Source organism: Octodon degus, unplaced genomic scaffold (assembly GCF_000260255.1).
Source record: "Octodon degus isolate 3935 unplaced genomic scaffold, OctDeg1.0 scaffold00006, whole genome shotgun sequence".
NCBI lineage: Eukaryota > Metazoa > Chordata > Mammalia > Rodentia > Octodontidae > Octodon > Octodon degus.
In genome coordinates this window covers 31,721,158-31,729,402 of record NW_004524582.1, presented here as the reverse complement: position 1 = coordinate 31,729,402, position 8,245 = coordinate 31,721,158, and positions in this window count along the sequence as shown.

The window sequence follows — 8,245 nt, the reverse complement described above, 5'->3', positions numbered from 1 at the left end:
TCATCATATTTGGAAAAGCTTGGCCCTTTAGTTCAGAGCTGCTAAGTTGTGCAGTCTGGTTTTGAACTGGAGACCCTCCTGTCTAGCCCCCTGAGTGCTGGGATGAGAAGTGTGTGCCGCCGTGCCGGAGTCCATACGCGTATCCTGAGACCCCTCCTCTGTGATCCCTGCCAACAGAGTCCAGCAGCTGCTGTCTCCCCAGAGGGACAGAACTCAGCAAGCCCGTGGTGCTTTCCTGGGGCCCCAGCCCTGGGGAACCCAGGCAGAGAACAGGGAGAAGGCGCCGCCACGGCCCAGCCTTGGCCAGCACCTGTGCACTGCTGCGGGTGCCGCGCCACTGTCACCCCTGTATGGCTGCCGTGAACAGTGGCACCCATCCCTTCACTCTGGAGGAAGCAGCTCTTTTTCCTCCCCAGGAGGCGGCAGCCAGCACCCCATGCTCCCTGCTGAGTGGAGCAGGCTGGGGGGGGGAGCCAAGTGCCCAGCGCTGAGCAGGCCCCGCAGGTGCTACTGAAGGGCGACCGATTGTGTTCTGTTCTGTTCCTTGGGCGCGGCCTCCTCATGTCAAGCATCACTGAGTTGTCTCCAGCAGGGCCACCGTGCTCCAGGGGAGCGAGGCGTCCTGCGAGCCACTGCGGGACAGAGGCTGCTTCTCTGCTCAGGCCCAGCAGGCGGGAGCTGGCACTGAGCGGTGGGGCCTGAGAGGAGCACAGGCCCGCCAGGGTGGTGTGGCCCTGGACTGCAGGCTGATCCCAGCCCACGAGGCCTAGCCCCTTGCTGTGTTTCAGCACCTTCTGTTTCCCATGCTTTTTCTGTCTGTCCAGGTTGTCTGTTCCCCTTTTTCCTGTCAGTCCTTTCCTTTCCTTTCCTTTCCCTTCTTTGTCTTGTGAGGCAGGATCTCTCTATGCAGTTCAGCTTGGCCTTCGACTCACTGTGTAACCCAGGCTGACTCGAACTCGCAGCGGGCCTCCTGCCTCAGCCTCGGGAGCACTGGGCTCCCAGGTGTGGCCGACGGCCTGCCATGCTCCCCTCCCCATCTTATCAGAGCTCCTTTTGTCAGGAAGAGCAGCCTGTGGCTGTGAAGTCAGCCGCAGAAATGTTCCCTCTGCTTGTCACACATGTTTTGACTCGACACTCCGCGCTCTGCCTTGCTCTTGATTTTTGCCAAGTGTATGTAAATTTCTGTCTCTGCTGCTACCGCTTCCAGTACTGCTGCTGGCTCTGGAGCGCGTGGGGAAGGCTTCCGCCCTGATATCGCAAACAATTTGGCCTCTACACGCTATAGCCCCTGAATGGCTTCTTCTTAGGATCCCAGCCTCTGAGCCATCCAGAGTGCAGCCCTGGGGTGCGTCCCAAGACGCACACCCCTTGACACTTCCCGGGTGTTTATCCGCTTGTCCTGACAACGCTGGGCTCCTGCAGAGCGGGCGAGGCTGGCAATCCCTGTGTGCCACGACAAGGGTCCTCGTGAAGACCCCACGCCCAGGTGACGTTCCCAGACTCACCAGGGACAAGGCTACACCCCTGGCCCCCAAGATCCCTCTCTGTCCTCCAGGAGCTGGACTGGGCCGCTTGGCCCCCTGAGCCCTAGAGCAGGGGCCTGATGGCCACCTGGGGAGACCACAGGGCTGAGGACAGGCAGCCCTGGTCCCTGAGGCTGCTCCCACCCTCCTTCCCTGCTCCCCATGGAAGGCAAGCTCTATCCTGCAGCCGTGAGGCTCATAGGGTTCAGGGTCAGAGTGTCCACCCTGCAGTGGCCCCTACTCAGTTACAGTAGCCCCCCAGCAGTGACCTCACCCCTCTGCAGTAGCCCCTCTCGCCTCAGTAGCCAATGTGCACCTTCAAATAATTCTTCCTACGAAGTCTGTCCTTATTGCCAAGTTAAATAGTGCACTCTGGTAATCTTACCATTCAGGAGGCTGAAGCAGGAGGATTACAAAAGTTTGAGGCCCATCTGCGCTACATGGTGAGACCCTGTCTCAAAAGCCTGGAGGAATGCTAACCTCATTAAGTCTCTTACTGGGCTTCTATTGGGCAGTCTGCGCGCGGCCCCAGCGCCCAGTCTCCCTGGGGCTCCCCCCTCTGCCCATCCTTGGCAGGGTTCAGCTGTTCTTGTCTGTTTCCCCAAATGGGCTTCAGAATCAACTTTTGTTTTTTGGAGACAGGGTCTCTCTGTGCAGTTCAGGCTGGCCTTGAGCTCACTTTGTAGACCAGGCTGGTCTTGAACTCACAACGATCCTCCTGCCCCAGGCTGCTGGCTGCTGGGATTACAGGTGTGCGCCACTGCACCTGGGTCAGAATAAACTTCTCTAGGAAAACCATACCATTATTTCAATGCAATTGTGCTTAAATGTATTATCGCTTTGTGGAGAATCTGCATTTTTTCACATCGAGTCTTTTCACATGAGAATCTAGAATCTGTGACGTGCTGCACGTTGGCCTCTCACTGCAGGCAGGCCACCCCAGCTGGCATGACCAGGCCAGGCAGGTCATGCCAGCCAAGGCCATGTGCCTTGAAGGCCTGGTTTCCCACACAGTTGGCAATCCCAGTGGAGCAGAGTTACCACGAGGAGGCGGCCCTGCTGCCGGAGGGTCTGCAGAGACGCTGGTGGTCAGCTGGGGCACAGTGACTGCCGTCCATGGCCAACAGCAGAACCAGGGTAACCTGGCCAGCCTCTGATGACACAGTCCCTCGCCAGCTGCTCCGAGGCAGGAGCATCACGGCGCTCGGGCCCAGTGGAGCAGGGAGCCAGCCAGAGAGAAAGGCCAGGGCCAGCAGCAGGCCCCTGGCCACGCCAGCAGGACCCCAGACACCCCGAGTGTGCGTCCCTCATGCCCTGGGCCTTTCTTACTCCACTTATCTGGTGAATCACTATGAATGGCCCCAGGGACATGTCACTACCACCTGTCACAGTGCCATCAAGGGATGCTGTCTCCTGTCCCTTTCTGCCAGTCACGAAGTCCCTTCTTCCCTTCAGTGCATCCTGTGTCATGGAACAGTGTGTGGCTTGGCTTTGGAATCACAGGAGCGGGCCACATCTCTAAGCCTCGCCTGTCCTCCCCCCGCACACTGCTGGTTGAGTTCATGCCCACAGTGGCCGCTGCGCACGGGCTTCTCATCCACTGGCCTGCTAACGGCTGTGGGGCACCCGAGCACTGCTGACTCCCAAGTGCTAATTCTGTCTCTTCTCTCTCGTGGAAGTCTCCTGCTCTTTTATGAACAGCTGTGCTCCTTTCTTGTGGGCTTGAGCCCTGGGCCTTGCCTGCAGTGACAGTGAGTGACCATCAGATCCTGCCGTCCCTTCTGCCCTGGTGACATGCTGTCCTCTGGACTCATGCTGTGCCCTCTGCCTCCTGCAGTGGACATCCCAGTCCCCTGTGCAGAGTGCAGCGCTAGCCTTTCTGTTCCTGCCCTATCTTCTAAAGTGGGGTGGATGCATACCAGGCTGCTCAGGGCAGCACAGCAGGTGACGGCCACCGGACTTGGTCATCCAGGGACCCACAGGCTAGGGCGCTTATGGGTGTAATCCGTTGAAATAAATGTGGCTCTTGTTATTTTTCTATTGGGCAAAGCTGGCAGGGACCTCTAGCTCTTTGAGTGTCGCTTCCTGGCTCAAGAGCAGATCCTTCAGCCTGCTGGTGTTGTATACAGCTGATGTGTTTCTACCCTAACCATATCTTGTGCTTAACAGGCCCTATCTAGGGCAAGTTCTGCTTATTGCTAAAAAACTGTGAAAACCTCCTAGTCGTAAACACCTTGCAGCTGTATCAACAAGGCTTGCTATAGAGCTGGGGAGATGGCTCAGTATAATAACATTTCCCTGGCAAGCACAAGGGCCTGAGTTCAATCCCCAGTTCCGCAAAAAAAAAAAAAAAAAAAGGAATTCTTTTCGGGCTGGAGAGATGGCTCAGTGGTCTAAAGCACCTACTTGGAACAAGCTTGACAAAGTATAGGGACCGCGGTTCCAACCCCAGCACCACATGCCAGCCAGTCCCGCCCCCTGGTGGGCTGAGCTGGCCACACACACACAATAAAAAAAAATAAATAAAAAATAAAAAAACAAACAAACAAGGCTTGCTATAAAGGACTGAACTCAGCTCTGCTGGGTGCAGCTGGTTAGCGCCTCCCTGCGTGGGGTGCAGCTAGCTAGCCACCAGACCGGCGAATAAAGGCTCACTAAATTCTAATCTGTTCTGGCTCGGTCTCGATTCGATTCAAACCCAGTACAATGGGCTCTGTCACTTGGGATGCTTCCTTGGTTTCCTCTCAGGGAAGGTGGGATGTGGGCAAGGCCAGGGGCCTGGCCTATCTGGCTGCAGACTGTTGTCCCCAGGGCCACTGCTTACCTGGGACACCTGGAGCCTACTCTCCCTGCTGCCAAGAGGAGTCACACGCTGGGCAAAGCACTGTCTCCTGTTCTGGTTCCACCTGGAGCTGCAGCAGTACCAGTGGAGGGACCCCAGCCACACAAATGACCTGTTCTGACCTAAGCCCCCGCCAGGACAGCCTCAGGTGGACTCCCGTGGGCTCATGATGGGGACGAGCTGGGAGAGGTCGAGGGGCAGCCCCCCACATCACTGCTAAGAGCCTGGAGCCCATCCCTGTCGCTCTGCTCATCGCCTGTGTTGTCTGCTGCAGCGTGTTGGATCAGGACGGTGTTGGGCCATAGGGGACAGGGTGGCTGGAGGTGCAGCCCAGGGACCCGTGAGACGAGAGCCCTGGAACTCGGACTCCCTCAGAAGAGCTGAGGCTGCAGGTAGCACTGGGCCTCAGGGCTGCAGCTTTACTGTCTTAAGGACACAGGTGACAAGTGCAGGTGAGGTCACAGGCACCTGCCTCAGGAGGCAGAGGGGCCAGTGTCCCCAAGGCTGTGTCTGTCTATCCCACAGTCTGGGTGGTGAGCACTTCAGGGTAGGGTTCTTCCAGGGTGGGGAAGGGCATGCAGAGGCAGTGGACTCAGGCTTGGGCAGAGTGTGGTGACCGAGAGGGTAAAGCAGCAAATGATGTGAGGGGTGGGTGGGGTGTGAGCTCGGGCAACACAGGCAAGGCCCAAGGGCTGCGTCCAGGTGCTAGGAGGTCACCTGGGAGGGCCTGCTGGGGTGCAGGAGAGGGTGCGGGGGAGCAGGCTCAGGGATCAGGGAGGACCCAGGCCATGGTAGGGGTCCAGCCAGGCAGATGGTGGCCCATGACACCTACTTCTAGAGCTATCACTCTGGCAGCTTTGGTGGTCAGCCCAGAGTGGCTTCTCTGTCCTCAGGGCCACATGGCCACAAGGCTCTTATGGACAGGGTAAGGCCCTGTTGGTGACCTCTCTGGGGGCTGAGAGGTCCTCAAGAAGGACCAGTGCCTCTGCCGCCCTCTCTGGGGTCCCAGTCCAGCCTTGCCATCTGAGCCACGAGGCTGCCCTGCTGCACTCCTGGTGCGGGATGGCTGCTGTCCACTGACAATGGACAGGGCTGGCCTTGGCTGGAGACCTTGAGAAGCTGTGGCTCCATGGGGCTGCACAGTGGAAAGAGTGGCGCTCCTCCTTGGAGCCAGCAAGGTGCACACTGCAGGTTGCCACGGAAACACGCTGCAGCGGGACACCAGCTCTTGCAGCTCGCTCAGCCTGCGGTGGGTGTGCGAGCGTTGGGGTGTGCTGTGTGGGCGAGTGCACGCCCCGTGTGGGCACAGCTCTCCCACGTGCGTGTCAGTGGGTGCCAGCAGGTGGCTTCCACTGCGGGTGGGGAAGCCAGGAAGACAGCTGGAGCCCTGGCCAGCCAGTGTGGGCTGCCCCCATGGGCCAGGCCCTGAGGGAGTACCCTGCCCCATGGCCGGTCAGCATCCAGTCCGGTCCCCAGAGCCACAGGGTCTCCCTGGCGCTGGCCTCCACACGTCACTGTCCCCACTTCCTTTTAGCCCAGAGTGGTTGTGCAGCCAGAGCTCCACGAATGCTGCTCAGTCCCCTCCTGCAGTCACCGAGCCCACTGGGACTCAGTCGGAGGCCCTCAGGCGCCCATGCTGAGGCCCCGCCTAGGTGTCACACCGAGGTCTGCACCTTTGGCCCCCATGTGTGTCAGGACAGAACTGCTCTTTGCCACATGCGTCTTTCTGTTTGGGGACACTGTGGGTGGCCAGTGATTGGGCCGTGGATTCTGATGGCACTGGGCTGTGGGGCCTCAGGTGGCTGTGGGAGGTGGTGGCTGCTGACGACTGGGCGGAGCCAAGGGACTGTCGTGTCCCTGCTGGGCAGCCACGGGCAGGCAAGGGTCCCACCGATGCTATGTTGGGAGAAGCCACCGTCCCCATGTCTCCAGGCACCAGTTGCTGGTCTCCTGGTCACACGTTTCTGCCTGCCACACCTACATCCATCGCCACCTCTCCAGCACCAGCCCACCACACCTGGAGCTGGTCCTCCTGCTCCTGGCTCAGCCTTACCTCTCTCCCTGTCCAGGACAGGAAGGCCCGGAGAGGCCTGAGGGCAGGAAGTGACTGCACCCAGCAGTCCATCTTGATGGCTGCAGGAAGCTGCCCCAGCCCGGTGTTGGCAGGTACGGTGCGTGTCACTGGGCAGCTGTGGGCCTGTGCAGAGCTGTCAGTGGCTGCGTTGGCCCCAGCTCCCTTCTGGGGCAGTTGCTGCTGTCCCATGGGGATGCCCTGTGAGGTGACATCCTGTCTAGTTTTCTGCCACTGCGGCCCCTCTAGGGACTTGGCCACACATCTCCCCATGGTGGACAAGTGTGCTGGGAGGACTCTGATCCCTCTCTGAGTCCCCGCCACAGCAGCAGGGCTGCCTCTGTCTGTCCTTGTCCATAGCCCTGCCTGGTCCGGGAGGGGCCAGAACCCCCGAGGCTTTCTCTGACCTGGTGGCCTCCGCAGACCTTGGCATGGGGTGAACTGAGAAGGAAGCCGAGTGGACGCTGGGTGGATTGGACTGACGGAGCCGTGTGAGGGTCCTGGTCACCCCTCAGGGCTGGGCCTGCTACACAGAAGAGATCAAATGTCCGGCTGTGGGTCAGGCAGTGCTCCTGCCCGGGGGCTGCTCTCCCCACAGCACCCTGCCCTGGCCTGGTCACCAGCTGCTGCAAGTGGCCTTCCCCAGGACGCCTTCTGGCCTTCCAGTCCCCCTCTGCCCTGGGAGAGTCTCAGTGGCAGGGGCCGGGCTGCCTGCCCTGGCTTCCAGTGTCCAAGTCGCCGGCATGGAGGAGCCATGAGGTGCTTGTGGAAGGGTGGCCATTTATAATCTGCATGCTAGGACAACTCCAAGCCCTACCCGGAGGCCTTTGTCCTGTGCCGTCCTCCCGGGCCTCCCTGTCTGCCCCACCCGCCCTTCAGCACCCAGCCAAGGGGGAGGAGAAGGCAACCACCCACGGACGGGCAAGGCCAAGAAAAGAAACAGCTGTGCTTTTTATTTTGGCACCTTCATAAAATGAAAACAGCAGCATCAATATGTTAAAAATAAACGATTTTTACTTTAAAAGGGCAAAACCAGCCCAAACAAACACAGGGCTGGTGGGAACGGCTTGGGGCTTTGCTCACTGCTGCCTGGCCATAACCTGGGGGCTGCGGGGCCATGCAAGGGCTGAGAGGGGTCTGCAGGTCTGGTGACCCTACCCAGCCCCTCAAACTTCCGGCTGTGCTGGGTCGGCCGGGGCGCGTCTGCACTCATTCTGAAGGGTGGCCCAGCTTGCACTGCCATGGGGGGTGGGGGTGGGGATGGGGGACCTACACTCCCGCCATCAGTGACAGGGGCCTCAGGCAGTTGCCAGCCTTCCCTGCCACTCTGAGTGTGTGCATGTGTATGTGTGCGTGTGAGCGTGTGTGGAGTGTGGGGTTGGGGTGGTAGACACCCTCTGGCCTCTGAGTGGCCCTGGTCAGTAGGCCTTGGGACCTCTTGACTGGGGGGACCTCCATGGTGGGCCGCCCTAATGCAACTCGGGGCGGCTCTGCGTCCTTGTTCCACCTGATGACCTGTTACCTCATTGAACCTTCTAACAACCCTGGGAATTCCACCTCTGATGTCCCTGATGGGGGTGTGCAGACCTCAGGCAGAAGTGGCAAAGAGAGAGACCCTGACCATCCAGGGAAGGCGTGGTGTTTAGGTTGGGGTCACATGCTTCTATTGAGGGCAGGAGTCGACCCACTTTAGAGCGGTGGCACTGGCTGGATCTGAGGGCACGTGGATCCACTCTCTCCATCCTTCCTTCTACTCCTCCCTCGCAAGCCACCCATGCCCCACCCCATCCATCCCCACCCCCACACATC